Source organism: Oculina patagonica, chromosome 2, assembly GCF_052425735.1.
Source record: "Oculina patagonica isolate OP01 chromosome 2, crgOcupat, whole genome shotgun sequence".
Classification (NCBI taxonomy): domain Eukaryota; kingdom Metazoa; phylum Cnidaria; class Anthozoa; order Scleractinia; family Oculinidae; genus Oculina; species Oculina patagonica.
The window spans coordinates 14,095,244-14,108,781 of record NC_135759.1 but is presented as its reverse complement, the minus strand read 5'-3'; the positions used below and the strand labels follow the sequence as shown (position 1 = coordinate 14,108,781).

General features: G+C 37.7%; 1 long non-coding RNA gene across 1 annotated transcript; it reads left to right on the top strand.

The window, feature by feature from the left end:
- The first annotated feature begins 10,381 nt into the window (after positions 1-10,381).
- LOC144641800 (uncharacterized) lies at positions 10,382-13,482 on the top strand. Its single transcript, XR_013568625.1, has 5 exons — positions 10,382-10,498; positions 11,263-11,347; positions 11,866-11,947; positions 12,601-12,705; positions 13,056-13,482. It is a non-coding gene; the product is annotated as an uncharacterized LOC144641800 (long non-coding RNA).
- The last annotated feature ends 56 nt before the right edge of the window (positions 13,483-13,538 follow it).

Sequence of the window (13,538 nt, the reverse complement as noted above, 5' to 3'; positions counted from 1 at the left end):
TGATTCAGCAGGGACGTGACGTAGCGCGCGGTTGGAAAAAACATTCTTGAAATGCCTTTCAGTGTCTCATTTTGTCCAAAATACCTTGCCTTTTGTTTCTACTCCTACATATCGTATTTATATCTGTTTAAAAATAAAATTTTCTTAACTATTCTTTGGTGGTTTGTATCCTTATCCAGTTAAAGGTTTTTTTTTTGCGTGGCTCGGGAGTTTTGTTAACAAAAAAGTGTTAAATCGGATTAGAGACCCTCCCGCGCGTTTAGAAGTGTTGCCTGGGGCTATCTTTTTTATTTTATTTCTATTTCTCAACGAGAAAAAGGTTTTCTATGTGTGTGTGTGTGTGTGTGTGTGTGTGTGTGTGTGTGTGTTGTTTTTGTATGTAGAGCATATCGTGACTTCTCGAGGATTGAAACTGAATAATTTTCGCTGAGAAAAAAAAACGAAAAATGCTACTTATGAGGGTGTGGTCGACGTATGGGACACCATTAGCAGATATTGACAAAACCGTAAATTACTCATCAACTTATGTTAACAGTAACTGACGTCATTCATTTAGCTCAAAAGCACTTTTAAAACTAATAAGCGTAAAAATAAACAAACAACGATAGTGACGAAGAATTAATTTGGAAAGTTTGTGCCAAAGTTCTTGCCCAGGTTTTCGCGTACAATTTAATTTAAGTTGCATTCAGGTTAAAACTTAAAGTTGAACAGAAGAGGAATTATTTATCACAATATTCGAACAATGGGAGTGGCAAAGGAAGTTTTACCTTTTATTTTTATTTAAAGTTCTTAATATAAATAATGAAAAGTCGTTATTTATAATAGCCACTGACTTTTCTAAATTTAAAAACGTTTTATTGTTCACTGTGAACCGGATGAACGTACACCTTTGAACTTTTTTAGCATTACGTTTGTAGCTCTTAAAATAAATATTTTGTGTTTTCTATTTTCAAGTCTCCTAAGCCCATGTTGGTTCTGTTTGATTGTTTCGAGCTAACTTATACAGTTATGGATCAGCAGCGTAGCAGCTCTCATAAGCTTGTAGTTCTACTGATCATCTAGTGTGACAGTTGTTATTGTTTTGCAGGCTAGGGACATTGTTCTTGTTGTTTTCTCTATTGTTCTCTCGAAATGTAGCGAGCCATTCATGTGTAACCTTGTGAGAGTTGCTACCTGATTCTTACAGATTTGTCAGTTCTTTCAAAGCTCTATCAAAAGACTGTAAGTATAAGAAAGAAACTCGCGTGGCTCGCGAGGCTCGGCGTGGATGCGAGAAAAGAAATTTGTCTTTAAGGCCTCAGAGGGCAGTGATTGTGCCCAGTGTCCAGCCTGTTTAGTCAGTAACGTTATATCATTGCTAACATTGGAGGAAACATCCTGATTTTTCTGATATATCTTCCAAAAGGACCCGTCAAATACTTAGCCTGCGAAAAGCTCTTCGAGTGATGACGCCTTTAAGAAAGTTTGCTCGTAGCCTTACTTACTTTCTAAAAGTATAATGCATGCTTATTACCGTAGTCAGTTAATTTCAGAATTACTTAATATATCCAATAATTCATGAACTGATGCGTCCGCCTTTTTGGTGGAAGCTTTCGATTTTGTTTCCCTTGATTTTGACAAAGAAATCGGCTTAAGTAATTTTTATTTGAGCCAAATTTAATAGTCTTAATACGTTAACAACAATTCAACATGTGCTTTGGACTGCCCGGAAACTATAGCACCCAAGGTTAATGTCGTGGCGAACATTTCTGATTGCTAAAATTCAATATAAATTTAATTTTGAGTGATATTAATTGATGCTTTACAAACCAAATGTAAGCACATCAGCACCCTTTTTATTGCCTGCAAAAGTTGAAACATTTGCTTTGAAATCACTTGCGGTTAGTTTTCTCGTGAAGAGTGAAAATTTCAGTTGCCAAACTATAATAGCATTATAAGAAGTTTTGCTCACCTGAAGGTAGCTCGTCCGTTCTTGAGTGTCGTATGAACAAAAAGCCATGGTTGAACCAAATCTGTAATTACGTTTGAAAACAACTTATATGAAGGAGTGTTGGCTCCTACAAGAAACTGTTTTCAGTTCCGCGGGTAAGTAGTTTTAAATCTCTGTGTCTGTCAACATTCTTTGCTTTACGGATTATTCCTTGTTATATTTCTCATAATGGTTAAATACCTGGGAACTAAATTAAATATCGCTCCTTAAAAATAGAAATTCATGATCGGAAAAGAGGAACTTCCGTAAAAAAATTGAAGATATTTACAAAACAATAATAAACGTAAAGTATAAAACTCGCAAGTTTTCATAAGTGTAGCAGCTCTTGTTAGCTTGTAATTCTACTTTTCCTCTAGTGTAATAGCTGCAATTGTTGGATCATTATCAACAACTGGGCATACACTGTATTTAAGTTTGGGGGCCTGGGCAGGAGCACATTATATTTGTTCCATTGTTCTCTCAAAGGGTGCGAGCCATTCATGAGATTTACTTGCGAGGGCTGCTACATGCCAAGTTTTGGCCCGCTGCCTGGAAGCCAGGAACAGTTTGTTTGCCTAATGGTAAACTTATAATTTTTGGCAGTTTATAGAAGGGTTTAACATATTGCATAGAAATTACGGCGATGATAATGACATTAATCCAAACCGTAATTAAAATAAGTCCTAGCTCTTATGCTTCACTACTCTATGTATAACATTCCACCAGGTTGCGTAAAGAAAGGTTTCAGTTTTTTTAAGACTGATTGAAGAAAAAAAGTCGTTTAGAAAATCAATCCAATATAACTACCAGAATACTACTGTATCATAGTAAAAACGATTACAAAAACAAAGAATAGAAGACATACCGTATCCTAGTTCGATGGACTCGTGGCGTTGTTTCCCGAAATGGCGGCTTAGAAAATTAATTTTAGGATGCTTTCGTCACAGCTTCCGTAATAGGACACTACCTCCTTCAAACAACTGACGTCAATGGCAGATCAAGAGGACACACCCCACTTCGCTGAATATTACAAGGCCCCTTTATTGGAAGAAGAAACAAAAAAGGGCCAATCTTCTCTACGCCCACGCTCCCCCTCCCCCTCATTTTTAGCGCCATTGAACCCTCACCCCGACTGGACACTTACAAAAACCGGTCACGTGTCCACTCACCATAAAGAGGTTAGTTGAAAGAATGACTGGCAGCCAACATTACATGACATAATTTTTACTTTTAACATAATTTTAATTTTTATATTTTAATATAGTTAAAGAAACAGAATTTTAATATATTTGTACTTAGGGTTTTTAAATGTATATAAATATTTTCTATTTTATATATATTAATTACGTTTTTAGTTAGGCAGGTTAGGTGTCCACAATTAGTAGAGGGGACTTTTCCCCTCAGCTACTACAGATTTGACACGAGAATAAAGTTGTTATTATTATTATTATTATTATTATTATTATTATTATTATTATTATTATTATTATTATTATTATTATTACAACGCCAGATGCTCGCCTAGATATACATGCCCGGGGGTTCTGGGAGAAGCAGAGATCCGCGTTCTTTGATGTGAGGGTATGTCACCCCAACGCGGATTCCTACAAGGACCAAACCCCCAAGCAGATATACCGTAACCATGAGAATGAGAAGAAGAGGGCTTACGCAGACAGGGTTCTTCAAGTAGAACAGGGAACTTTCACTCCATTGGTGTTTACATCCACCGGAGGAATGGGCGAGGAGTGCAAGAGGTATCACAGTAGGCTTGCAGAATTAATCGCCGCAAAGAAAGGGGAGGATTACGCAACAACGGTGTCTTGGATCAGATCAAAAGTCTCATTTGCGATCCTCCGATCCGCCTTAATCTGCCTAAGGGGATCAAGAACTGTAAAGAGAAACAGGAACATTGACATTTATGATATGGACTTTCAAGTAGAGAATTCTCGTACTGCAATTTAGATCGAATATATTTTTTTTTAATATATAGTTCTTCTTTTATTATTGCTCTCGAAGTCGCTTTTACTATTTTTCTACATTTTTAAAGACACTGTTTTTATTATTATGTAAATAATATGTTTATATATAAAGTTCTTATTCGAATAGTCAAATCATTGTAATTCTTTTTCAAATTGGTTAATAAAGTGTTTATTATTATTTTTAATATTATTATTATTATTATTATTATTATTATTATTATTATTATTATTATTATTATTATTATTATTATTATTAAAGTGGCTTGTGGTTATGTGCTAGCAAGGCGCACATTCTGACACCTGTGGCCATGAGGGCATAGGTACTGGGACCTTTTTAACCACAACCCCTGGCCGCCCAGGTCGGGGGTTTGGGGGCTTCAAAATACCATAATATAGGAAATTAACGATACATGTTATTTAATAAACGCGAATTTCAAAAATTCGCGTTAATTTTATTTGTGTTAACACGTTTACTATACTATAAGCGTCTAACCAGAACTTTTCATAAATTCGCGTTAATTTTATTACGCGTAAATTTTGTTCGCGTTGTTAAAATGCTTCGTTATATTCCTATAATAAGGCAATTAGCCGACTCCGATTTCCTTTGCTTCACCCGGAAAATGGCGTGACGTTCCTTTTCCTCGTAATTCGATCGTAAACCAAAGAAAAAATTAGAGACGTCTGCACGCTATTTACCGTAACAGATAATTCGACCTTTGGCCGAACTGAAATGACCGAGTTACTGTACTCCACTGAGGTCATATTCGATACATGGCCTTATCGAACACATGTTCGAAATTCTGAGAAAAATCAAAAGAGGAGGGGTCGGGTAGTTGATCAATAATAAAATCTGGGAGGGGAAGGTGCGAATGAACGACACCGAAATAAAATATGACAATGGAGGAAATGCAAATCCCTCAAATCAGTTTTAAAGCCTTAATATACTCGTACAGTCAGCTGAAAACAGACTAAACTGAATGTGCCATTGAAAGGTCACTCAGTCTAATCGCCGACACGCTATAGCTAGAGGTCGAAGCGATTTCAGTTTTCGCTGTCGGTTTTCTACTCTGCGCCTCTATTTGTTCACAGGAAGGAAAAGAAAATAAGCCTTTCCTACAAATCTTGAATTTCCCGGAAAGCAAGCAATGGATGGTGACAGTTAGGGGTGGATACAGACGAAAAATGATCCAGGCTTCCTATATACGAAGGAGTTAGTTATTTTAGGACATGTCGTGCAATCATGTTCATTTAACGATATTCGCCACCAGTTCTCACTGACCATTTCCTGCGTCGTATGCGTTATACAATAACTAAAACAAAATGAACTCAAAATAGTCAGGACGAACGGACAAATGCCCGATGCTGTTTGGATAGGATTGCGTGGCATGCCGGAGACTGAATAATATGCCTGCTCTTATGAAAAGGAAAGAACCGTAAATATAAGATCTCCAGTGTCACTTGAAGTAATGTTCTATGGATCTAAATACATCGAGCTTGCCGCTGTAAATCGATATCGCTCATGTGTTCTAAACATCAAGATTTGTAAGCAGGGTTACTTTTCTTTCTTATTTAAGATAGATTTCCTCAAATGAGAAACAGAGGTACTATAAGTGTGTTCCGGGTGGGTACATTGTAGGGAACGACACATCGGAAATAGAGTTGCACGAAACGAAGGAGAGGGAACTACAGTATAGGAATACCGACAGCGGGGAAGCGGGAGGAGACGCTGTAAGACCTTCCCGTTTATGTTCGGCAACTTTTACAGTGTTGAGCAGCTTTTGCGAGCTGGATCAACTTTCGAACAACTTTTGAAACGAGGGAGACTAAACATAGTGCCCGGTAACAGTGCAGGAAATCGCACACGTTGGAATTTATTAGACTATTCCAAAAGTATTATTTAATTACATGTAATTCTCGTTAACTATACAAATTCTGATTCTTTGTTTCAAACGCTCGTGAAGAGGCCAACGGGCAATAATTTCTAAATAGCAGCCACTCACAAACAGCACTGTAAAATTTGGTTCACAACTTACTAGCACAATCGGTAAAGATCTAACCCCTCTTTCTAGACTTTTCTTTTTTTCTGTTTTTCTCTTGCGCGCATGTTGCTACGTTACTGTAGTCAGTTTATATGATATTGGACGGGGCAAATATAGAAAGCCCAAATAAAGTAGTTAGTGGAGTCGAAGTGAAGTGATGGCAAAGAAAAGGAATGCTTTGAATGCAAGGTACGGACTTGAACTTGCGTGAGTGAGGTCTGTTCGGAAAGTATTGGTCAGCCGGTCCATAAACTTACAAAAGAATTGAAGGAGACTAATATTTCCCCAGTACGGGTCTGACAGGATGATTGTATAAAGTTTTAATTCTAATTTTGCTGATAAGACGCACGACTCTTCTCGGTCAACGCGAGCCGTTAGCCCGTTTCTGTGTAATTTACCATCTTTATTATTTACTGAAACGGGAAAATGTTTTAACTTTACCAAATAAAACTGCAGTTTCCGTGCAATGTATATTTCAAACAAGCAAATTGGCAGATCTTATTCGTGAGTGATCTATCAAAGTGGTTCGTATTGAGCAAAATTCGGATCGCTCAGAGAACTAACCAGAATGCTGATTTCACTTTACGATCGTTAAGGAGGCAAGCCCTAGAGTACTGAGAGCAAAAACAAAAAAAAAGATAAAAATTACAATTGCACGAAGCAATGCATACTTTGAATTGTTTTAGCTAATGCGTGCAAACTCTTCAGCAAGTATCATGCAGGCAGGCTGCTAGTAAAACGGCCGCCCGCTTCCGGTCGGTCTCTGTCTTCCCCAAATAGACTTTTTTTTGGATTTATGCGGTAAAACTTATGTTTATATACATGTATATAGAGTTGTGGTGCAGTTTTTTTATTTTTAATTATAAGAGAAATGCTGATTTTTGTCCATGATTCTGTAGTTGTCTATTCACAAGCAATATAACTGAAAACACCGTAAATTATTCACCTCGCTCACAGCATACGTCAATACATAAGTCCTTTTATGCCAGGAAAAGCGTCATAGTTTTCACTTGCAGTCGAAAAACATTTGCAATACAGCGGAATGTTTTTGAAATTCCCAATTTAATATACGGTTACCATGAACAGATCGACAGAATCGAACGTAAGGCGGGATAACGCAGCTAGGAAATTAAATAATTGTTTTATTGATGTAAAACCACAACAAGTCCAGTATTTGTATTTAGTATATACCTTACAAGTGCGCTCTGATTGGCTAACTCGGAGGTGATTAGCAAAGGACTATTCACCTCCACTTCGGTGAATAAGTACCGTAAAGGACATATCGAACGGACTCCGCTTATCGCACAATGCGTGCTGAGAATTTTATGAAACCCTAACATAACACGACTCCAAGTTCACCAGTTTCTGAGCCTGGCAGTGCCACGTCCAAGACATTGCGAACACAGATGACGTCACCAAAGTCCTTGTTGCACTTATCGCCTTGTCAGTCGGGCCAATCTAAAGCATACTGGAGCTTGTCAGTGGTCATACGTGTTGTAGTCATGGTGAACAAGAGATGTGGATTAATTGCCTTTGTGCCACGTGACACTCATGATAAAGTTCAATTAATTTCTTCTCTTTACAGCATATTTGCAATCTTTAATTTATAACTGTTTCGAGTTGGACAAACATTTTTTTTACGTAGATATTTTTGTAGGTTTTGTTCCTTCCTGAGAAGCATTACGTAAGTTAATTTTCAGGAAGCGCCACTAACCTAGCTAGCAATGTGTACAGTACAATTTGGGACTCAACTCCGTGGATTTGAGTTTGTGTAGTTTAGAGAGGCGAAGAAGCCGTAAAAGTGGCTGTTTTGCTAGCAAACTAGCTATAAGCAATATTTTAAGGAATGAATCTAACTGAGAGAATAAAACAATAGCTTTAGACTTTTGCGGAGGTCTTAGCCACGGTCATCAGCCTTTCAACTGTTCACTGACTGTTAAGAACAGTGCGCCTGGGAAAATTTTCTGCCGCACCTAGACAAGATGGGTAACCAGAACGGCGATTAACAAAATGTACGTTGGGGCCAGGTTATAACCTTCGATCACAAGATCAGCAGAGACAAACTAATATTGATAACTATATAATGCGAGGATCGCAGCTTCTTATTACATTCTTTCAAGTGTTATATATAGCTGAGGTGTGCTAGCTCTTTAGCAACTATCAGGCAAATATAACACGCAGTATGCCGGACCATTTTGTGAGGCCATTTCCGATCGGTCGCTAAGTCCCCTGAATCGACTTTATTTTTTTATGCGGTAGAATATATAAGCAAAAATGTTCTAGGTATATAGAGCTGTGGGATCGAATAATTTCCTTTTAACTGAACGAGGATACCTTAGTTGATTGGGCATCCGAGAGGCCGAGGGTTCAATCCCAACTGGACTTCCAGTTTAGTGTCTCAGATAACCTGCGATCAGGTATTCTTTTTCTCGCGGCGTGAAGGAAGGGGATGCGTGATCGCAAGTTGTTAAAAGGGTGGATCAGGCTATGCACCGGATAAATCACTATCCATGCTGACATAACAAACTTGGCTTACCACTGGATAGTGACGTAACTGGTAGATAGCGTTATCCGGAAATTGTTATCCGGAAATTAATATTGGAAAGGACTTTTAAAAACTCTAGGCGTTGCCTCAAGTTTGGAAATGCACGACATTGCTAGATGTAGGGCACGAAGTGCATGGTAACACGATAATGGGCTGGGAGGTCACGACGAGACTATAGAAACAAACTGACAAACCAGAAGGGCCTCTCTCTCATAAAACACATAAAGCGCACGAAAGAATGGTGCATTTGCGCTATACAAGAATAGGCGAAAATTTAATATAGAGGAATGCAAATCCTTGTCCATGATTTCGCAAGCAATATAACAGGAAACATTGAAAAATGCTCACCACTCGTATAACACACGTCAATGCATAAACCTTATCGTACCAGGAAAATCTTACAGATTCCACTTGCAGTCGAAGAAGTTTCACAATTCAGTGGAATTTTTTTCAAATCAATATTCTGACTTATATACAACATCCACGAACTAAATAAACAGAAGCAAACGTGATATTCAACAAAATTTAATTGTCTTATTGTTTTCTTACACCCTTTATTGTTCCTTAAAACCACAGCAAGCCCAGTTTCCGATTGCACGGTAAAAGCCATATCGAGAACGCACCTCGCTAATCGCACAATTATGAAAACAAATACTGTTACCATTGAAAGACTTCAAGTTCACCAGATTCTAAGACCTTCTAAGCCTGGCAATGTCACGTGCTGAAGAAATTGAGAATACAGAGATGAGGTCACTAAAGTCCTTTTTACACTTATCACGCCTTATTAGCCGGGCTAACCTCAGTGAAATATATTAGACCATGCATACTGACGCACGGTCAGTGGTCGATCATGCATGCTGTAGTCATAGTGTTAATTGATGTGGGAACAGCAAAGAATTAACTACCTTTGTGCCATGCAACATGCACGATGAAGTTCAATTAGTTTCCTCTCTTGTTATTCTTAACATAGTTCTAATCTTTAATTTTGGCTGTTTCGAGACGAAGAGAAAATCACTTGATGTAATTAATGGAGTTCTTCAATTTTTAAGTTTGACTTTCAAAATTTGCCACAACTTAACTTCTATGAACAGTAATGTGAACCACTTTACTGCCTTGGCAAGCAAGTGAAACATTTAGTTAATTATAAATATAAAATCTATAAAAAAGAATTAACCGCCCTGGTAAATTTGAACACACTGCAATTAAGCTTATTAACTTCAAGATCGTTAATAAACTGAGTGCCTGGTTTCTACTGAGGAGTCGTAATCAACCTAGTTATGGTGCAGAAATAAGTTCTTGTGGTAACCCAAAAATAACATTTTCTGTTCACGTGCAGCCTTGGCTAAACCGATATTGGAAAGAATGGCGTAACGTTGGAAGTATGCAGTGACGACTGTACTTAAAAACAGCACTTAACACTGAAAAAAAGTTGTGCGTTACATTGAAATAATAAATCCATTCAAATTTCATGAGTGCTTTTTAGCCCAGCTAATTTTTTGACTGCCGACAAAGTTGATTTTGTACATAAAATCACATATAAAACCAAACTAAATTTGCGTTTTCAAAAGTTTATTTTTTCCGCCTTGTTTTGAGTTCCCATGGCATTTCCACAACATGCTCGCAAACAATAAAGAAATTACCAGTAACTATTCTTGGATTTTCAGTTTGAAAGCCAACATGAGTTTGCCGGTACATGTTTGTACTACAAGTTTGATTGGCACATTCTAGAACTTGAAGGGCTTTTCATTTAACGAAAACAAGGACTTAGTGTAGTAAATAAGAAAAAAACGATACTGCTGAATCATTGCATACAAAGTAGGTTTTGCTGGCTATAAAAAGAGCTCAAATTGCTGCAATCATTAGATTCCTGAAGAGCTGAAGGACATCAGAGCAATATAGCTGGAGATCGTACTGCAGAAAGCCAACAAACTGCTTTATCATGAATGTTTATCGGCTCTTGTTTTTGGTAAGTAAAACTTTTAAAGTTTGAAGTATTTTATTTTGAGCAATTCAATTATCGGGGTAAAATACAATGGTAAAAGTCAAATTATTTTAAGGAAACTATCCAAAACTTATTATTCTTGATGTAAGTATTACCTCCCAAGGCTGTGCACAGGCATGAAGTATGCGATTCTTTTGAACTGTTAGGCTGTTCATTTTCACTCCAGTTTCTAGTTTCACTCTAGTTTTTTTAGTTTTAAACATGATCAAAGTCAGATGCATTCGGTAAAATAAAAAAAGGAAAACAAATCGGTGCAAAAGATACAAGTTTTCAACAAATCATGATTTGACTTTTTGAATACAATAAAATTCAAGCATTTGTTTCCGTAATACGTTTCCTATAAAAGTTGACTTTCCGCTAGCTTTTGCATTAAATCATAGTACAGAATTTAAAAAAGGTATATAACGTATTTAGGTTATCTGCTTCAAATTTTAAAAACTCCCCCCACCCTTTGCAGTTTAAAACCGACACTGATGACACGAATTTCTTTTTTTTTCGTATTTGGCTCAGTGTAACAAATTTACGTTATAACGTTGAAAAGATATCGCGCTTTTAAATGTATATTTTAAATACAATTTTGGCAGCTTGGTAGATATTTGCCTTTGTACATTTTCCCGTGGCATATGAATCAGGAAAAACCGCAAACTGGGCTATTCACACGTCACACGCCCACACAAACGTTCATTTATTATTCTTTTAATTTTACTTTTTTGGGTTCTTGTTTTCAGGTAGCGGTTTGCATTACCAGCGTTATACTCCAGGCAAAAGGCGAGGGAAACCTTGACACCACAGAGTTAGACGAGGAATTTGAAAGTATGTATGAATTATACGAGGATAAGTTACAACGATTTTCTTTAATATAATGTTATTGGTCATTCTTTTGTTCACTCAATCAATAAATTAGAAATACTCTATAACAATCAACTCGTAAGTCGAGTAGCCTCCGCCGAGAGCCTCCGCATCGCTTAAATACTGCCGCCGGATGTGTGAGTCACGTGTCAGTATCATACAGTATCAATTTGAGATAAAAAATAAGCTTGTGTCTGCCCTGACTTTTTTTTTTTTTTTTTTCCCCTTTTTTTCAAAAAAAAAAAAAAAAAAAAAAAAAAAAAAAAAAAAAGTATGGAGCTGAGAAAAAGTGCTCCGAGCTAAATGCGGCCTTGATTACAGTCCAACCTATCTGCCATCCGACGGAAAAGTTAACAAAAGGAACTCGAAGCAAAAATGCGTGACCGGTTCAAAGAGCTGGAAAACCGCTTAGTTTTGATTTTGATTAGCTGAATGCAAACTTTTTGTCACATTATCATCATCATTATTTTCGTATTTTCTAGGTCCGAACATCAGGGAGAAGAGACATAGCTTCTATTCTTGGCGTACGCGTTATATGCTTCCGTCGCACCCCGCGTCAATGCAGTAAGTGGATTATTTCAGTAGTGGCTAGGTCACGTGATTTTAGGTAGTTTCTGCACTGCAGAACTAGTCACTGAATTATATAAACTGAAATGTCGCAATAACGGCTGAAACCTTTTCTGTTACCATTTTGCCATACAGTAAGAGAGTGTTGCTTTGCCAATTTGAAGTTTACGGCTCATAATTAACGAAAATAAAAATGAGCCTCAATAATGATTGCTGAAAAGAAACAAAGGTTAAGATGCTACCGAGGGAAGGTCCAGAAAAAAAAAAACACAAAACCCAAAACAATATGGGACGGAACCGGGGGGGCCGGGGCCCCACCTTATTTTTAGGCCAAACTGAGGCTCGAGAAAACCAAGAAAAAATATTTTCGAGAGCGGGCCCCTCTTTTTCTCCAGGGTCTGGATGATCTGGCCACCCACTTACCTGACCTCAAGGTCTGGATCCGCCACTGCAAACCGATGACGACATTCTTGCGGATTGCAGATTGCATACAATCTCAAAGAGACAATAGAAAAATAGTGCTATCGATTTTTAGGAAAAGTTAGAACTGCAAGAGAAATGTAATACAAAGTCCTCGATTTCACAAATTTGGTTTTTGTGTTTATAAAAACATGTTTTAATCTCTATTTCTGTGTATTTATTTACAATAGGACTTTTTAAATGCACTGATCTCGGGCGTTTGATTTGTCGAAAATTGAAGGAAGTGGACTGCAGGGAAAACAAATTCTGCCAGCGTGCTCAAATATGCTGTTTTGGTAAGTAGGAACTTATTGGCCGTGTAAACACAATTATTCTAATATTAATCTATGTTAAAACTTTGACTTACTTTTTGCCTTAAAAGAAAAGGTATCGGTTGTAAGCCGAACCTGCACCCATGCGCACAGCCAAATGAGCCAAAACAAGGTTTCCACTTGGTCATTTGTTCTTCAGCCTGCGAGCAAGCTATCTTAGGGAGCGCGGGTCAGGGCGATTCCCTCAAACCGCCACTCTTGCCAGCAACCTAGCTGCTCGCATGCTGGCAGCAAGTTTCCTTGTCTTATGACCTTTGAGCTTGCTAATGGCATATAAGGAGGCACTACTAATTTAATGTCTTTTGTTTAAACAGGGGAGATTTTCGTACCGCCAACACCAACTCCTCCACCAACTCCACCAATGACGTCAAGCCCCACACCAATGGTCACTGTAACACCCTCGCCCTCTGTAATGCCCATGAGTCCTACAAACATGGTAACCCCAACACCAGCAGCTAGCAGCATGAACGTTGCATCGAGTGTCTAGCTCGCTTCGGCTCAGTAGTCGCTTCTTCAACTATTTATGAAACGAACGCCCGCTTGATGTAAAACGCTGCCGGTCTTGGAGGAAGTGGTCGATACATTTGCTACAGCATAGTTTTAAAACTCTAAAAAATGGAATTGCTTTTAAAAATGCATGATTAATTTTGCTGATATATTTATAACGACAAACGGCTTGTTTGGAGTTAAAGTAATTTTGTAAAATCGATGCACGAATAAAGCGTTATAGTTGTCATAGAATTGATTTATTTTCTATTTCTCTGATATGTCCTTGAGTTGTACATCAGAAACCGAAG